This window comes from Lipotes vexillifer, unplaced genomic scaffold, assembly GCF_000442215.2.
Source record: "Lipotes vexillifer unplaced genomic scaffold, Lipotes_vexillifer_v1.1 scaffold266, whole genome shotgun sequence".
NCBI classification, from domain to species: domain Eukaryota; kingdom Metazoa; phylum Chordata; class Mammalia; order Artiodactyla; family Lipotidae; genus Lipotes; species Lipotes vexillifer.
In genome coordinates this window covers 714610-735495 of record NW_006776113.1, presented here as the reverse complement: position 1 = coordinate 735495, position 20886 = coordinate 714610, and the positions used below count along the sequence as shown (strand labels likewise).

At 37.6% G+C, this 20886-nt stretch overlaps 1 protein-coding gene and 1 pseudogene across 1 annotated transcript in view; one reads left to right on the top strand and one right to left on the bottom strand.

Annotated features, from left to right (window-relative positions):
- Positions 1 to 20886, bottom strand: part of DCHS2 (dachsous cadherin-related 2) — a 304834-nt gene that overhangs the window by 161220 nt on the left and 122728 nt on the right. The gene's annotated exons all lie outside the window — the stretch shown is intronic.
- LOC103069519 (peptidyl-prolyl cis-trans isomerase A pseudogene) lies at positions 3630 to 4112 on the top strand (annotated as a pseudogene).

Below are 20886 nucleotides of genomic sequence, written 5' to 3'. Positions count from 1 at the left end.
TGACACACGGGGAAAAGAGTGCTACTGGCATCTAGTGAGTTGAAGCCAGAGATGCTACTAAACCATGCAGAGAACAGACTCCACAACAAAGAATTATCTGGCCCCAAATATCAATAGCACTGAGGTTGAGAACCCCTGCACCTGATGAAATGCTTAACAACTGGCAATATTATTTCCCTCTTTAATTTTTTTCAGCTGATGACACAGTCTTTAAAATTTATCTTCACTCTCATCTATCACATATTCATGGGCAAAATTATTCATCCTGTGCAACCAGCTAACATGTTTGTGAGTTATTCTTCTTATCAGATGGGCTGAACCAGGAAATCCACAAACTTCCTAACTACAAAGAGCTAAATTCCAAGTACATTTGGTCTACTCCATTCTGTCAGCTGTTAATTATTTAGTAGCCTCACGTTCCCAAAGACACCAAATATATCTTCTAAAACCATATGGTATTCTCAATAACTTTGGTTTGATTGGAAGATAAATACAATGACGTTTAAATTCTAAAAATTCATTCTCAGACTGTAATAGCACATATTAACAAATAATGTGGCTTATATAAAACAAGTTTCCTTATTTCCACTTTCAAGACCTTTTTTGTCATTTGGACTTTTGGCAAAGCAAAATGTATGGAGTCAAAAGTAGGTTAAGAGTACTGATCTCAATTTATGTTAGCAGTTCAGATCCTGAGTTTCAGAATCATGAAGTTAAAACATATTCCTCCTTGTTTTTACTCAACTCCCTAAAACTATGGGCCTAATATACCAGAACAGCATTTTCCACCCACTAATAATTGGTTTTGAATGTCTACATATAATTTGGCATTTTTAAGAGGCCTACATTTTCCAATTTCCATTGACTTACACATAAAACTTAGATAATTTGAAATAATAGAAAATGGAAATGGCTTTGCCAAATCTTCAAGAGAAAATCCTGATTAGTAAGTAGATAAGCTCAGTGGGCTCTTTCTTCAGAGATAGCAGCTTAAATCAAAGAAAGAAACATCTGGTCAGAGTCTATTATCACTATCTTATGGTGCTAAACTGGGGATCTAGAGGAGATCTTGGGAGGATCTTATCCTTGAATCTACTCAAAGATCCACACTACAGCACCCTCAATGCCATCCTTGTATTCCTCTTCTCAATCTCAATTTACCTGTTTTTGACTGAGAGGAATTTGATAATTTTTACTTTAAACTTATTCTCAGAACTGTTCTCCCTTAGTTTGATCTTTCACAAATTTAATGCAGACATTATAAAGATGCAAGAAATTAATAAAATACTGATATCTCCCTGATTCCATTATTAGCTTCCTGAAATTTAAAGAATTTTTACCACTTCCTTCATTTTAACATCTGGTTAAGGATTTTTCCATATGAATGTGTCACGGAGGCAGGGACAAATTGAGAACACTGGCTCTTGAAAACATGTTTTCATATTCTACAAACAGATTGGATCTATTTGCCTTCCCTCTACTTCGGAAGGTATCCTTTTCAACAACTGGGCACCTGCCCAGCCAATCACATTGGCACCCTGAAACCCAAACGTCAACCCAGAGTCATAATAGGGTAATATATTGTTAGCAACACTGTCCTTTACCTGTTTCTGGGCAATCATATCACACTTAATTCAGTGATGTCTGTACAAAAGCCTCAGAGCCCAATCCAAAAAATGAGTGATAAACAAAAAAAGTCCTAGGGAAAAAAAAAAGTGGCTGCACTTCAAATTTTAAATTAAATAATTCACTTTAATTTGTTCTTACTGTAATTTCCAAAATTTCTACCATGAGCATAAACCAGTTTGAAGAAACAAGGTTATTGACACAACATACTTACAAACAGAACTTGAAATAGAAAAAAAGGAGAAAAAGGAATCACAAAATAACTTCTTACATTGAAGTGCTTGGCCAACCATGGGTCCTACAGCTAAAACAGGATTATAATATTTCAGTGGAAGCTGGATTCAGGATTGGGGACCACATGGAATCAAGTATGCCACTCTCTGAATACAATTTTGGCAAGTTCACCAACGACCAAGTCTAACAATCAAGGCTGGGCCCTTATTTTCTACACCACTCAGCTGTTCACCACACAGTGAATCATCTCCTTCTCACTGAAGCACTTCTTCATCAGACACCACACTGTGACTCTCTTTCTCCTCCTACACCTCACTGACCCCCTTCAGTTTACTGCCTCTGTGTTCCCTTTCTGACCTCTGAATACTGCAGTGCCCTGGAGCTCAGTCTTAGGGCCACTTCGCTTTTCAATCCACAGTCATTACCTGTATCAGGCTGAAAGGTGGTCCCCAAAAAGACTTGTCTGCCTTCTAATCCCTGGAAACTGTGGATTTTACTTTATTTTACAAAAGAGTGAATATTACCTTATATTGCCAAAGATGTGATTAAGGATTTTGAGAGGAGTTTATCTTGGATTACCCAGATGAACCCTTAATCCAGTGACAAGTGTCCTTATAAGAAAGAGGCAGAGATATCCCACAGATAGAAGAGGAGGAAGCAATGTGGCCATGTAGGCAGAGACTGGAGTGATGCAGCTACAAGTCAAGGAGGAATTTACAGGTAGCAGAATCTGGAAAAAACAAAGAAGGGATTTTCCCTTAGAGCCCCCAGAGGGGCCAAAGCCCTGCTAGATTTTGTACTTCTAACCTCCAGAACTATGAGCAACAACAATTTCTGTTGTTTTAAGCCACGAAGTTCATGGTTATTTGTTATAGAAGTCCTAGGAAACTAATACATACCCTGAGTGATCTGACCCAGGCCCAGGGCATTAAACCAACATATATTCCCCCAATACTTGGACTTGCACCCCAGATTCATGCATCATCCAATTACACCTCCTCTCAAGTGACTAATAGGCACTTCCAATGTACTATGATCAAACAGAACTCTTAATTCCCACCGCTCCAAAATCTGCTGTCCTCCCAGTGATTTTAGTGAATGGCACCACCATTCACTTACTGTTTTGGCAGCCAAAGAGATACTACTGAAACGACACCAAATCATGTCACTCTCCTGCTCAGAATCTTCCAGTGGCTTTTCATACTCATAGAATCCAGCTCTTTCATTTGACCTCACCTCCCACTTCTCTCTGACTCACTCACTCCCCTCTGGATACACTGATCTCCTTGATGAATCCACCAGCTTGTATAACTTACTTCCTCACTTCTTTCAAGTCTCTGCAAACACCACCTAATCCCCCCAGAGGCCTTTCCTGATCACCTTACACTAGAATTTCACCCTCACCTCTGCCATCCTCTGTCCTTGCTTTGCTTTTCTTCAGAGCACTGATCTCTATACTTCATTATATGTTTTTATGTATTTGCTTATGTAATATTTGTCTTCCCCACTGGAATTACATCGCTCTTGCTCCCTGCTACATCCCCAGCACCCACAACAGTAGTACCTGGCTCAAGATGAAGATGCTCTAAAACTTTGTTGCAGGAATGAAGGAATCTAATATTGTACATAAAATGCAAGCATGTTTTAGAAATAGCTTTTATAACTAATCTAATCTATTTTGACTTTAGAAAAATTGCATAAGTATAAGAACAAGATAGCTTTACAGAAACCAGGGCCACCCTCCTGGAGCTTCATGACGTTGCCAAACCATGGTCACCCCCACCATGCTCTTTGACATGGCCACCGCCAGCGAGCTCTTGGGCCACATCTCCTTTGAGTTGTTTCTAAACAAATTCCCAAGGACAAGCAGAAAACTTTTGTTCTGAGCACTGGTGAGAAGGAATTTGTTATAAGGGCTCCTGCTTTCAAAGAATTATTCCAGGGTTCATATTCCAGGGTGGTAACTTCACATGCCATTATAGCACTGGTAGCAAGTCCATCTAAGGGAGAAAGTTGATGATGACAATATTATCCTGAAGCATAGGGACCCGGGTATCTTGTCCATAGCAATGCTGTACCCAACATTAATGGTTCCAAGTTTTTCATCTGCACTGCCAAGACAGAGTGGCAAGCATGTGGTCCCTGGAAAGGTGTAAGAGGGCATGAATATTGTGGAAGCTATGGAATGCTATGGTACTAAGAATGGCAAGACCAGAGAAAACATCACCATTGCCCACTGTGGACAACTCTAATAAATTTGACTTGCATTTTATCTGAACCACCACACCATTCCTTCTGCAGCTCAGGAGAGCACCCATCATCCCTGTCTGCATGCATCATCCTATAATCTCTGTGTTCTCATGGCACTTCTTTGGGTTCCATATTTTCCTTGTCCCCCTCCAAGTCTTGCTGGACTGCAGAGTTAAGTTTATCATTATGAAATAAAAATTAAACAACAACAACAACAATAAAAGAACAAGATATTTCATAACATCCATCAAACACTCACTGAGGAATATTTTTTATTCCTAAAACACAATCCATTAATCAACCTATATCATCATAGAATAAAATCTAAAATGCTAAAACTTGCAAAAGAAAAAAACTATCCTCAGGCATGTGGAACTATTCAGAAATTGGAAACAGAACTGTATTTTATTTTCATTTTTTTAAATGTATTTTCAGAGAAGTCGATAGAGCTGTTAGATGAATAAACTGAACATATACTCTCAAATTACAATTTAAAAAAAGGTTACTTTTCTGATAATGTTTTTATTGCCTTAACTGAGGAATGTGATTAAAAGACCATTAATCCTACTACTTATTGCCCTTCTCACCACCTCCCCCCCAAAAAAACAGCCAAAGGAAATGTTGTGAAAAGAGACCAGTGGGGAGGGGTGGGGTGGTAACTTGTTTTATGAGTTATTACAAAGTGTTAAATTAAAAAAGTGTGATCTCAAAAAAAAAAAAAGAGAATTAGCAGGCAGTAGAACACAAAAGTAAGACCTGAAAAAGATCTTGGTAAACTTATTTTATTTTTTTATATATTACAAAGAAAACATCATAAACCACTGAGGAATATGGGTTTATCCACATAAGTTGCTAGAAATATTGGCCAAGTACGTGGGGAAAAAAATCAAGTTTGCTATTAACCTCACACCAAAATAAATTCTACACAGATATGTTAAATGTAAATAATGAAATCATTTAAAGCACAATGACTATATAGGGGAATTCTTGGCTGATTGGAAAGAAATTTCAAAGCAAAAAAGAATTACAAAACTAAAACAGATGGACAGAAATCACAAAGGGAGAAGTCAATACAATGACTACATAGCCGTTTAAAACTCCACTGTCAAAAATACCACACACAAAATATTTTCAATGCAAATTAGTTATGACACCTGTAAGAAATGTAAAAAAACAGTTAATATGGAAACAAATTTTTAAAATAAAAATACTGATTTCTCATTACTAAAAATTTAGATAAAGGACATAAACAAACAATTCACAGAAGAATAAATGTGTGTAAGATTTTCAACCACACTAGTAGTGAAATAGGTGAAAAATAAAATAATATGTTTCAAGTACTGGCAATTATTAAAATTGGTGACCATTAAAATAATTGGCAACTATTAAATTAATAGCAAATTGGCAATCATTAAAATAATATATTAAGTGTGGCAAAAATGAAATAAATATGCTTTTTTTTAAAAAAAGGTCTTGATTGGAGTATAATTGCTTTACAATGGTGTGTTAGTTTCTGCTTTATAACAAAGTGAATCAGTTATACATATACATATGTCCCCATATCTCTTTCTTCTTGCATCTCCCTCCCTTCCACCCTCCCTATCCCACCCTTCTAGGTGGTCACAAAGCACCGAGCTGATCTCCCTGTGCTCTGCGGCTACTTCCCACTAGCTATCTATTTTACATTTGGTAGTGTATATATGTCCATGCCACTCTCTCACTTTGTCACATCTTACAGATCCCCCTCCCTGTATCCTCAAGTCCATTCTCTAGTAGGTCTGTGTCTTTATTCCCATCTTGCTCCTAGGTTCTTCATGACCTGTTTTTTGTTTTTGTTTTTTTAGATTCCATATATACGTGTTACCATACGGAATTTGTTTTTCTCTTTCTGACTTACTTCACTCTGTATGACAGACTCTAGGTCCATCCACCTCACTACAAATATCTTCAATTTCGTTTCTTTTTAAGGCCGAGTAATATTCCATTGTATATATGTGCCACATCTTCTTTATCCATTCATCTGTTGATGGACACTTAGGTTGCTTCCATGTCCTGGCTATTGTAAATAGAGCTGCAATGAACATTTTGGTACATGACTCTTTTTGAATTATGGTTTTCTCAGGGTATATGCCCAGTAGTGGGATTGCTGGGTCGTATGGTAGTTCTATTTTTAGTTTCTTAAGGAACCTCCATACTGTTCTCCATAGTGGCTGTATCAATTTACATTCCCACCAACAGTGCAAGAGGGTTCCCTTTTCTCCACACCCTCTCCAGCATTTATTGTTTGTAGATTTTTTGATGATGGCCATTCTGACTGGTGTGAGATGATATCTCACTGTAGTTTTGATTTGCATTTCTCTAATGATTAATGATGTTGAGCATTCTTTCATGTGTTTGTTGGCAATCTGTATATCTTCTTTGGAGAAATGTCTATTTAGATCTTCTGCCCATTTCTGGATTGGGTTGCTTGTTTTTTTGATATTGAGCTGCATGAGCTGCTTGTAAAGTTTGGAGGTTAATCCTTTGTCAGTTGCTTCATTTGCAAATATTTTCTCCCATTCTGAGGGTGTCTTTTCATCTTGTTTATGGTTTCCTTTGCTGTGCAAAAGCTTTTAAGTTTCATTAGGTTTTGTTTTTATTTTCATTTTTCTAGGAGGTGGGTCAAAAAGATCTTGCTGTGATTTATGTCATAGAGTGTTCTGCCTATGTTTTCCTCTAAGAGTTTGATAGTGTCTGGCCTTACTTTTAGGTCTTTAATCCATTTTGAGTTTATTTTTGTGTATGGTGTTAGGGAGTGTTCTAATTTCATTCTTTTACATGTAGCTGTCCTCTTTTCCCAGTAACACTTATTGAAGTATGCTCTCATTTTTAAAGCTTATCTAGAAAGTAACTTTGTTTTTACCATATACATATGGTAAGCATTCTCCCAAACTTAAAAATATACCTTAACACAGTTAGTATATTTCTAGGACTATATGTAGACAAATATTTGTATAAAAGACATATAATGTAGCATTATTTATTCTAAAACTGAAATTCCCACAAGTAAAGAATTATTAAATAAATTATAAATTCATCCATAAGATAGAATTCAGTGTATTCACAGAAACTATTTCTATACATAAAGACATATATTATGTAAAAAAGAAAAAAGGCAAGTAAAAATTATATATAAAATATCCCATTTATGCAAAAAAATCCAATATATAGAATAAAAATTAAAAGGAAATAAACCAGAGGAGGGAACACTTCCAAACTCATTTTACAAGGCCAGCATTACCTTGATACGAAAAGCAGATAAGGACACTAGAAGAAAAGAACATTACAGGCCAACATCCCTGATGAATATAGATGCAAAAATCCTCAACAAACCATTAGCAAACCAAATTCAATAATACATTAAAAAGAGTATGCACTATGATCAAGTGTGTTCAACATCCACACATCAGTCAATGTTGTATTCTACATTAACAAAATGAAGGATAAAAATCATGTGATCATCTGAATAGATGCAGGAAAATCATTTGACACAAAATTCAACATCCATTCATGATAAGAACTCCTAAAAAATTAGGTATAGAAGGAACCTATCTCAATATAATAAAGGCCATATATGACAAGCTAACATATATGACAAGGCCATATATTACAGGTAACATCATACTGAATGGTGAAAAGCTGAAAGCTTTTCATCGAAAATCAGGAGCAAGACAAGGTTTTCCATTCTCATCACTTTTATTCAACATAGTAATGAAAGTCCTAGCCAGAGCAATTAAGCAAGAGAAATAAATAAAAGTCATCCAAATCAGAAAGTAAGAAGTAAAACTGTCTTCATTTTCAGAGGACATTATATTATATAGAGAACACCCAAAAATCTTAACAAAAAAAGTGTTAGAACTAATAAATGAATTCAGTGAAGTTTCAGGATACAAAATCGATATACAAAACTCTGTTGCATTTCTAAACACTAACAATGAACTATCAGAAAAATAATTTTTAAAAAAATCCCATTTACAATTCATCAAGAAGAATAAAATACCTAGCAATATATTTAACTAAGGAGGTGAAAAAGTTTATATTGAAAGCAATGAGACATTGATGAAAGAAACTGAAGGAAATAAATAGAAATATATTCTGTGCCCATGGATTGGAAGAATTAACATTGTTAAAATGTCCATTCTACCAAAGCAATCTACAGGTTCAATGTAATCCCTATTGAAATTCCAATGGCATTTTTCACAAATATAGAACAAACAATGCTAAATCTTGTGCAGAACCACAAAAGACCCCAAAGAGCCAAAGCAATCTTGAGAAAGAAGACCAAAGCTGGAGGCATCTCACTTCCTGATATCAAATTATATTATGAAACTATAGTAATCAAAACAGCATGGTACTGGCATAAAAACAGACACATAGATTAATGGAACAGGATAGAGAGCCCAGAAAGAAACTAACTCATATATGGTCAATTCATTTACAACAAAGGAGCCAGGCATATACAATGAGGAAAGGAAAGTCTCATCAATAAATAGTGTTGGGAAAACTGGACAGCCACATGCAAAACAATGAAACTGGACTACTATCTTATATTATACACAAAAATTAATATCATACTCAAAATGGATTAAAGACTTGAATGTAAGACCTGAAGCCATAAAACTCCAAGAAATAAACATAGTAGGGGGACTTCTCTCATGGCACAGTGGTTAAGAATCTGCCTGCCAATGCAGGAGACACAGGTTCGATCCCTTGTCCAGGAAGATCTCACATGCCGTGGAACAAATAAGACTGTGTGCCACAACTATGGAGCCTGCACTCTGGAGCCTGCAAGCCACAACTACTGAGCCTGCATGCTGCAACTACTGAAGCCCACATGCCTAGAGCCCATGCTCTGCAACAAGAGAAGCCACTGTAATGAGAAGCCTGTGCACAGCAATGATGAGTAGCCCCTGCTCGCTGCAACTAGAGTAAGTCCACACACCGCAATGAAGAACCAATGCAGCCAAAAAATAAATAAAATTTTTAAAAAATTAAAAAAAAAAACATAGTGGGTAACCTCCTTAACACTGGTCTTATAATTATTTTTTAAATTTGACACCAAAAGCAAAGACAACAAAGCAAAAATAGCAAGTAGGACTACATCAAACAAAAAAACTTCTGCACAGCAAAGGAAACCATCAACAAAATAAAAAGAAAACCTATGGAATGAAAAAATTGCAAATTATACATCTGATAGGGGTTAATATCCAACATATATATTAAAAATAACTCATATAACTCAATGGGAAAAAATCTAATGAAAAATAGGCAGAGGATCTGAATAGATATTTTTCCAAAGAAGACATACATGTGGCCAAAGGTACATGAGAAGGTGCTCAACATCACGAATCATCAGGAAATGCATATCAAAACCACAATTAGACAATACCTTACACCTGTTAGAAGGGCTTATCATCAGAAAGAAAATTAATAACAAGTGGTGGCGAGGATATGGGGAAAAGGGAACTTTCATGCACTGTTGGTGGGAATGTAAGTTGGTGCAGTCACTATGGAAAACAGTATGGAGGTTTCTCAAAAAATTAAAAACAGACTTACAATATGATCTAGTAATCCCACTACTGAGTTTATATCCAAAGGAAATATAATCAGTATCTCAAAGAGATATCTGCATTCCATGTTGACTGCAGAGTTATTTACAATAACCAAGATATAGGAACAACTTAAGTCTCCATCAATGAATGAACGGATAAAGAAGATCTGGTATGTTTATACACAATGGGACATTATTCAGCCGTAAGAAAGAAGAAAATCTTGTCATGTGCCACAACATGGATGGACCTTAAGGGCATTATGCTAAGTGAGATAAGTCAGACAAAGACAAATACTGCATGGTATCACTTATAGGTAGACCTTTAAAAAAGAGTCAAACTCATAGATACAGATAGTAGACTAATGTTTGCCTGGAGTGGGAGAAAGAGGGAGAAGCTGGTAAAAGGGTACAAAATTTCAGCTATAAAATGAATAAGGGGCTTCCCTGGTGGCGCAGTGGTTGAGAGTCCGCCTGCTGATGCAGGGGACACGGGTTCGTGCCCCGGTCCGGGAAGATCCCACATGCCGCGGAGCGGCTGGGCCCGTGAGCCGTGGCCGCTGGCCCTGTGCGTCCGGAGCCTGTGCTCCGCAACGGGAGAGGCCACGGCAGTGAGAGGCCTGCATACCGCAAAAAAATAAAAATAAAAAATAAAAAAGAATAAGGTCTGAGGATCCAATATAAAACATGGTGACTACAGTTGATAACACTGTACTGTTTAATTGAAATTTGCTAAGAGACAATTTTTTTGTCCAAATTTTCATAGAGATAGTTTTATTGAAACAATAGTATGAAAAAGAAGTTGAGCATCAAAAATACAAAACCTAAAAAGAATTGTATTTATAGGTATTTGCCATCTACTTATTCAGCTTTTTGAGAATGCATCCTCTAGTACTTCATTCTTGAAGACCCAGTAAGCGCAGATGTATAAGAGTTACAAGGCCTAGGTTATTGCTGATCACTGAAGCAGGCGTCTGCAAACTTCTTCTGTAAAGGGACAGATAATAAATATTTCAGGCTTTGCAGCCCATAAGGCCTCTTTTACAACCACTCAACTTTGCCATTTTAGCATGAAAGAGCCACAGACAACATGTAAATGAATGGCTTTGTTTCAATAAAAGTTTTATTTATAAACACCAAATTTGGTTTTCATAACATTTTCACTTATCACAAAATATTATTTCTCTTTTTTTTCAATCATTTAAAAATATAAAAATGTTCTTAGCTCACAGGTGCTACAAAAACAGGCAACAGACCAGATCTGGTCCATCTGCCATAGTTTGTCAATCCACAATCTAAAGCATAGGGAGAAATCTTCTCTTAGAAAAATGGTCAGTGCTGCAGGCCCAAGAGAGTAACTTTGAAGTGACTTCAGTCTAAAGTGTATCAGGGGCTCATTTGAGATCCTGTATTTGAGCTGGTTTTATTCGCAAGTTTACTCTCCATTCATTGCTGCCTCTATGTTGTATTCCTACAGTAAAGCTAAATTATAAAAGAGAAGGAGAAGCAGCAGCAGCAGAGGAAGAAGAAGAACCAAAGGATTTTATTTTATTTCAGGGCCCAGCCAATGCTTTCGCTCAGTTAAATTTTTATATTATGCCTTTATAATGCTTGTCATCGGAAAAGCTAAAACTAAAAACATTATCTTCTTCTGTGACGTTCCTTTTAAACTTAACTGTAAACAAACACACACACGCACACAGTCACTCAAATCTAGCAAAATTAAAAACCTCAAACTCTCCAATGTACTGGTGCTAAAGGGAATCAAAAAAAACTGAGAGGAATAGAGTCACCCAGCCCCACAGCACACGGAAGTGCTCCTCCCAGAGCTCTTTTCTACCAATAACACTGTTTTCATGAGGTCAAATCTTCCAACACAGGTAAGATACTCATCCTTAAAAGAACAATTAACTGATATTTATGGCATAAATGTTAGGTTGCCAGTAACTGATCCCCTGATTGGTAGGCTCAAAATCCTACTTACCTTTGATTTATTAACTAATTTCAGTGATCTGATTTAGGTATTTGATATTCTTAATAATCTTGTGGCAAAAGAATAGATAGAAATACTGGTAGCAATGTTAAGTAAGTGGTTGACTCAATAATAACATTCAAAAATCAACTCACTTCGACTCCGTCTTCTGAGAACACCAGAATTACAACTAGCTGCTGGACAACCATTGATAGGAAGACACTGGAACTCACCAAAAAGGATACCCCACATACAAAGACAAAGGAGAAGCCACAATGAGACGGTAGGCAGGGCACAATCACAGTAAAATCAAATCCCATAACTGCTAGGTGGGTGACTCACAGACTGGAGAACACTTATACCACAGAAGTCCACCCACTGGAGTGAAGGTTCTGAGCCCCACGTCAGTCTTCCAAACCTAGGGGTCCAGCAATGGGGGAAGTCCTAGAGAATCAGACTTTGAAGGCTAGTGGGATTTGATTGCAGGACATCAACAGGACTGGAGGAAACAGAGACTCCACTCCTGGAGGGCACACACAAGGTAGTGTGCACATCGGGAACCAGGGGAAGGAGCAGTGACCCCAGGGGAAACTGAACCAGACCTACCTACTAGTGTTGGAGGGTATCCTGCAGAGGCGGGGGTGGCTGTGACTCACCATGGGGTCAAGGACACTGGCAGCAGAAGTTCTGGGAAGTACTCCTTAGCGTGAGCCCTTCCAGAGTCTGTCATTAGCCCCACCAAAGAACCCAGGTAGGCTCCAGTGTAGGGTTGCCTCAGGCCAAGCAACCAACAGGGAGGGAACCCAGCCCCACCCATCAGTAGTCAAGCAGATTAAAGTTTTACTGAGCTCTGCCCACCAGAGCAAAAGTCAGTTCTACCCACCACCAGTCTCTCACATCAGGAAACTTGCACAAGCCTCTTAGATAGCCTCATCCACCAGAGGCAGACAGCAGAAGCAAGAAGAACTACAATCCTGCAGCTTGTGGAAAAAAAAACATATTCACCGAAAGATAGACAAGATGAAAAGGCAGAGGGCTGTGTACCAGATTAAGGAACAAGGAAAAAAACCACAGAAAAACAACTAAATGAAGTGGAGATAGGCAACCTTCCCAAAAAAGAATTCAGAATATTAATAGTGAAGATGATCCAGGACCACGGGAAAAGAATGGAGGAAAAGATGGAGAAGATGCAAGAAATGTTTAACAAAGACCTAGAAGAATTAAAGAACAAACAAACAGAGATGAACAATACAATAACTGAAATGAAAACTACACTAGAAAGAATCAATAGCAGAATAACTGAGGTAGAAGAACGGATAAGTGACCTGGAAGACAGAATGGTGAAATTCACTGCTGCAGAACAGACTAAAGAAAAAAGAATGAAAATAAATGAAGACAGCCTAGGAGACCTCTGGGACAACATTAAACACAACAACATTCCTATTATATGGGTCCCAGAAGGAGAAGAGAGAGAGAAAGGACCCAAGAAAATCTTTGAAGAGATTATAGTTGAAAACTTCCCTAACATGGGAAAGGAAATAGCCACCAAAGTCCAGGAAGCAGAGTGAGGCCCATACAGGAAAAACACAAGGAGAAACACGCCATGACACATAGTAATCAAATTGGCGAAAATTAAAGACAAAGAACAATTATTAAAAGCAGCAAGGGAAAAACGGCAAATAACATACAAGGGAACTCCCATAAGGTTGACAGCTGATTTCTCAGCAGAAACTCTACAAGCCACAAGGGAGTAGCATGATAGACTTAAAGTGATGAAAGGGAAGAAGCTACAACCAAGATTACTCTACCTGGCAAGGATCTCATTCAGATTCAATGGAGAAATCAAAAGCTTTACAGACAAGCAAAAGCTAAGAAAATTCAGCACCACCAAACCAGCTCTACAACAAATGCTAAAGGAACTTCTCTAAGTGGGAAACACAAGAGAAGAAAAGGACCTACAAAAACAAACACAAAACAATTAAGAAAATGGTCATAGAAACATACATATCAATAATGACCTTAAACGTGAATGGATTAAAGGCTCCAACCAAAAGACACAGGCTTGCTGAATGGATACACAAACAAGACCCATATATGTGCTGTCTACAAAAGACCCACTTCAGACCTAGGGACACATACAGACTGAAAGTGAGGGGATGGGAAAAGATATTCCATGCAAATGGAAATCAAAAGAAAGCTGGAGTAGCAATATTCATATCAGATAAAATAGACTTTAAAATAAAGAATGTTACAAGAGACAAGGAAGGACACTACATAATGATCAAGGGATCAATCCAAGAAAAAGATATAACAATTGTAAATAAATATGCACCCAACATAGGAGCACCTCAATACATAAGGCAACTGCTAACAGCTATAAAAGAAGAAATCGACAGTAACACAATAATAGTGGGGGGTGTTAACACCTCACACCAATGGAGAGATCATCTAAAATGAAAATAAATAAGGAAATAGAAGCTTTAAATGACACAATAGACCAGATAGATTTAATTGATATTTACAGGGCATTCCAGCCAAAACCAGCAGATTACACTTTCTTCTCAAGTGCGAACAGAACAATCTCCAGGATAGATCACATCTTGGGTTACAAATCAAGCCTCAGTAAATTTAAGAAAATTGAAAACATATGAAGCATCTTTTCTGACCACAATGCTATGAGATTAGAAATCAATTACAGGGAAAAAAGCATAAAACACACAAGCACATTGAGGCTAAACAATATGTTACTAAATAACCAAGAGATCACTAAAGAAATCAAAGAGGAAATCAAAAAATACCTAGAGACAAATGACAATGAAAACATGATGATCCAAAACCTATGGGATGCAGCAACTGCAGTTCTAAGAGGGAAGTTTATAGCTATACAAGCCTACGTCAAGAAACAAGAAAAATCTCAAGTAAACAATCTAACCTTACACCTAAAGGAACTAGAGAAAGAAGAACAAACAAAACCCAAAGTTAACAGAAGGAAAGAAATCTTAAAGATCAGAGCAGAGATAAATGAAACACAAACAAAGAAAACAATAGCAAAGATCAATAAAACTAAAACCTGGTTCTTTGAGAAGATAAACAAAATTGATAAACCATTAGCCAGACTCATCAAGAAAAAGAGGGAGAGGACTCAATAAAATTAGAAATGAAAAAGGAGAAGTTACAACAGACATCGCAGAAATACAAAGTATCCTAAGAGACTACTACAAGCAACTCTGCCAATAAAATGGACAACCTGGAAGAAATGGACAAATTCTTAGAAATGTAAAACCTTCCAAGACTGAATCAAGAAGAAATAGAAAATATGACCAGACCAATCACAAGTATGAAATTGAAACTGTGATGAAAAATCTTCCAACAAGCAAAAGTCCAGGACCAGATGGCTTCACAGGTGAATTCTATCAAATATTTAGAGAAGAGCTACCACCCATCCTTCTCAAACTCTTCCAAAATATTGCAGAGGAAGTAAAACTCCCAAACTCATTCTATGAGACCACCATCACCCTGATACCAAAACCAGACAAGGATGTCACAAAGAAAGAAAACTACAGGCCAATATCACTGATGAATATAGATGCAAAAATCCTCAACAAAATACTAGCAAACAGAATCCAACAACACATTAAAAGGATCAAATCCCATGATCAAGTGGGATTTATCCCAGGGATGCAAGGACTCTCCAATATATGCAAATCAATCAATGTGATACACCATATTAATAAATTGAAGAATAAAAACCATATGATCATCTCAATAGATGCAGAAAAAGATCTGACAAAATTCAACACCTATTTATGATAAACAACTCTCCAGAAAGTGGGCATAGAGGGAACCTACCTCAACATAATAAAGGTCATATATGACAAACCCACAGCGAACATCATTCTCAATGGTGAAAGACTGAGAGCATTTCCTCCAAGATCAGGAACGGGACAAGGATGTCCACTCTCATCTCTATTATTCAACAGAGTTTTGGAAGTCCTAGCCACGGCAATCAGAGAAGAAAAAGAAATAAAAGGAATACAAATTGTAAAAGAAAAAGTAAAAGTGTCACTGTTTGCAGATGACATGACATTATACATAGAGAATCCTAAAGATGCCAACAGACCACTACTAGAGCGAATCAATGAATTTGGTAGAGTTGCAGGATACAAAATTAATGCACAGAAATCTCTTGTATTCTTATACACTAATGATGAAATATCTGAAAGAGAAATTAAAGAAATACTCCCATTTGCAATTGCAACAAAAAGAATAAAATACCTAGGAATAAACCTACCGAGGGAGACAAAAGACCTGTATGCAGAAAACTATAAGACATTGATGAAAGAAATTAAAGATGATACCAGCAGATGGAGAGATTTACCATGTTCTTGGATTGGAAGAATCAGTCTTTTGAAAATGACTATACTACCCAAAGCAATCTACAGATTCAATGCAATCCCTATCAAATTAGCAATGGCATTTTTTACGGAACTAGAACAAAAAATTTAAAAATTTTTATGGAGACACAAAAGACCCTAAATAGCCAAAGCAGTCTTGAGGAAAAAAAACAGAGCTGGAGGAATCAGACTCCCTGATTTTGGACTATACTACAAAGCTACAGTAATCAAGACAATATGGTACTGGCACAAAAACAGAAACACAGATCAATGGAACAATATAAAAATCTCAGAGATAAACCCATCACCTATGGTCAACTAATCTATGACAAAGGAGGCAAGGATATACAATGGAGAAAAGACAGTCTCTTCAATAAGTGGTGCTGGGAAAACTGGACAGCTACATGTAAAAGAATGAAATTAGAACACTCCCTAACACCATACACAAAAATAAACTCAAAATGGATTTGAGACCTAAATGTAAGACTGGACACTATAAAACTCTTAGAGGAAAACATAGGAAGAACACTCTTTGACATAAATCACAGCAAGATCTTTTTTGACCCACCTCCTAGAGTAATGGAAATAAAAACAAAAATAAATAAATGGGATCTAATGAAACTTAAAAGCTTTTGCAGAGCAAAGGAAACCATAAACAAGATGAAAAGGCAACCCTCAGAATGGGAGAAAATATTTGCAAACGAATCAATGGACAAAGGATTAATCTCCAAAATATATAAACAGCTCATGCAGTTCAATATCAAAAAAAAAAAAAAAAAAAGCCCAATCCAAAAATGGGCAGAAGACCTAAATAGACGTTTTTCCAAAGAAGACATACAGATGGCCAAGAAGCACATGAAAAGCTGCTCAACATCATTATTAGAGAAATGCAAATCAAAACTCCAATGAGGTATCACTTCACACCAGTTAGAATGGGCATCATCAGAGAATCTACAAACAACAAACGCTGGAGAGGGTGTGGAGGAAAGGGAACCGTCTTGCACTGTTGGTGGGAATGTAAATTGATACAGCCATTATGGAGAACAGTATGGAGGTTCCTTAAAGAACTAAAAATGTAATTACCATATGACCCAGCAATCCCAGTACTGGGCATATACCCAGAGAAAACCATAATTCAAAAAGACACATGCACCCCAATATTCATTGCAACAGTATTTACAATAGCCAGGTCATGGAAGCAACCTAAATGCCCATCAACAGAGGAATGGATAAAGAAGTTGTGGTACATATATACAATGCAATATTACTCAGCCATAAAAAGGAACGAAATTGTGTCATTTGTTGAGATGTGGATGGATGTAGAGACTGTCATACAGAGTGAAATAAGTCAGAAAGAGAAAAACAAATATTGTATATTAATGCATGTATGTGGAACCTAGAAAAATGGTACAGATGAACCAGTTTGCAGGGCAGAAGTTGAGATACAGATATAGAGAACAAACGTATGGACACCAAGGGGGGAAAACCATGGTGGGGTGGGGATGGTGGTGTGCTGAATTGAGCAATTGGGATTGACAATCAGTGTATACACTGATGTGTATAAAATTGATGACAAATAAGAACCTGCTTTTTAAAAAAATAAAATTCAAAAATAAAAAAAATCAACTCACTTCATAATAATTCATACACACACACACACACACACACACACACACATGCACACACACATGTGCGCACACACGAAGTAGCCCAAAATATACCTACATCATCTTTTACTTTTTCTTTTTCTTTTTTTTTTTTTTTTTTGGTTGAAAGGTCACCCCTTGAGAGCAGAGGCGGAGGCGGGGCCGGCTGCCCTAAGGCTTTTTTTTTTTTGCAGTACGCGGGCCTCTCACCGCCGCGGCCTCACCCGTTGCGGAGCACAGGCTCCGGACGCGCAGGCCCACCGGCCATGACTCATGGGCCCAGCCGCTCCACGGCACGTGGGATCCTCCCAGACCGGGGCACGAACCCGCAGCCCCTGCATCGGCAGGCGGACTCTCAACCACCTCGCCACCAGGGAAGCCCATCTTTTACTTCTTGATACACCTGAAAACAGTTATGACTTCTGGTATCACAAGTTCTAACTGTGTGAGTTTCTTGAGTTTCAAGGTCTCTTTTGAATTGTTTATTGTTAGCATTAACAGTGTTAGTAACAAGAGTAACATTCTCTTGGTGCTGGTTCTTATTATTATCTAACATTTACTATTGTCCTCTGTATCATTTTCACAAACAATATCACGGCATAACTTCTTTAATTATTCAAGATAACTGTCATTTTTAAATATTTTCCATTACTCTGCATCACCAAAGTATGATAAAATGAAAAAAAATGTGTTTCAAGAAAATCAATCTTTAATTGTATGCTTTCATGGTATTCTTACAGGTATCTGGAAACAAAAAGAATTACACAATCAGAAACATTTTGTATATCGAAAAATGAACTTGTATTACAAATGCTGTATGATTATCAGAGATAGTCACAATGTCTAATACCATAAATCCCTAAATAGCAAACAAATTCATGAGGGCATCTTAGCTAAATATTTCCTCCAAGGTGTTATTTCCCTGAAGCTCAGGCATAAATTCTTTAGCCAATATGAGCTTTACATGAAAATGGCAGAAGAAACGGGGATTACAAAAGCTGATATACCTAATTTTTTAATTTCCTCCTACCTCTAGGATTTCACAATGGGATTTACTTTCATATCTGCCTCATATGCACAGTCATCAGTGCTTTCAAACTGCTGAGTAAACATATCCTCTTCTCTCTCTGGATTTCCTGCTTTGGTGAGCTCATCAGTTACACGGTTTTAAATACTTCTTATGTTAGGATAACCTCAACTTCAAACCCTCCTTGTGCTCAGATTCACCTATGAAAGAATCTCCATGACTTGCCCACTGGTTCATGAGCATCTCACATTCAACATACCCAAAATAAAACTTTCCACTTCTTCCCACCCACTGCTCCAAGTCACTTCTCTCCCCATTTCTCTCTTCTCTTTTCCAATTAGATGGCATCTCCATACACCCTGTGGCTCAAGTCAAAAACCTAGGAGTAAACTTTCTACTCTGTCTCCTAACTGTGAGAAAAAAAGGCCTAGCAAAATAGTTGCAGACTAACTGCGCTCCTTAGTTTAGAAGTAGAAGTTATGGAATGATGCTGAGAGACCAAGTGAGGTAAGTGCAGGCCAGGAAACATGTAAAAACATACGTAAAAACATTCATAAAAACTGTTGACTTCAAAAATAATCATAAAATCTCTGATCTAATCTTTTTTGTGATTGTTTTATATTATTTTTGCCTTTCAGTTGGGAAAGGTAAAAAATGTTGATCATGTCCAGTGAATGTTGAAGATATAATCATTTTCCAGAAAAAAATTGTAAACAATACAAAGGTCCATCACAATGGAAATGGTTAATTTTAGAGCTATACAGTGGAATCGTATGCGTGTGTTAAAAAGAATAAAACAGATCCATGTGTACACACATAGAAAAATAACCAGGATATGTTGTTAAGAATAAAAGTTGTAAAATTTTATAGGTACAGTAAGATCCCACTTTTGAATTAAAAAAAATAACATACGTGGTACAATGGTCCTGTTGCTTCTGAGTCTAGGGCATCACAGGTGAAGGGAAGAGAAGGGCTTTTATGGTTCTCCTGGAGGGACAAGGGCTCTTTTTGCGCACTATGGTGGGTCGGCTAGGGAGGGATTTCCGTCCATTATGAGAGATGTCTTAATATTTCTTGGATATTCCACAGCTGTCCAGGTCTTTCTCACCTCTACTTCAGGACTAAATCAACCTCTTCCACTCCAGAAGCAAAAGGGAATGATCAGAGAATTACTGGGGCTGAGTTCTCAAGAGGAGATAAGGTGCTGAGGGAAGAGAGGAAGAGTTAAAAAGACTGCCGGACTAGGGCAAAGGAACACTTCTTCAAGAGGGAGGCCACACGCAAATGGGAATGAAAGCCCGAGCCAGAGCAGGGCAGAGGGGCAGTGAGGCTGGGAGTACCATGCCTGACTTCCCAACCCTGTCAACTCCATCATGGGCTGCACTGCACTCAAGAATCTAAAATACAAAGGAGACCATACATGTTTGGGGGCTCCCTCCAGAGGAAGAAAATCAGATATGACTTTTCCTGCCATCACCTGCACTCCTTCAATGTGAGCAGCAGGAGATGAAGATGATGGGCCACGTGGTACTGCCTGGCCCACTGAAAGGTAAGGCTCATTTCCTTTTGACCAGTTTCTTAATTCAAGATAGAAGACTATTGTACTGAGTTACAGCAATGTTACAATTTCCAGAGGAAATAAAAATCTGAAGAATACACCTCCCAAACTCGTAACAGGTATTCTCTCTTGGGATGCAATCATGGCAAACATTCACTTTTTAAATGATGTGTTTCTGTAAACAGTGTTTTCTATTGAGCCTGCTTTACTCCACATATATGTGTGTGTGTGTGTGTGTGTGTTTGTACACACATATATATGAAGCTTCTATGTTGTATGATTTTTAAGGGCCACCTTTGCCCCACTCCACCCATACAGGACACCCTGAAAGTCTGAAAAGTCTAGAAAGGGAATTGGTTGCTGGGTTTTTTTTAAAGGATCCACATTTAGCTGGGATGAAGTGAGAGAGTAGCACTGACATATATTCACTACCAAATGTAAAATGGATGGCTAGTGGGAAGCAGCTGCATAGCACAGGGAGATCAGCTCGGTGCGTTGTGACCACCTAGAGGGGTGGGATAGGGAGGGGGGGACGGAGGCTCAGGAGGGAGGGGATATGGGGATACATGTACATATATATAGCCGATTCACT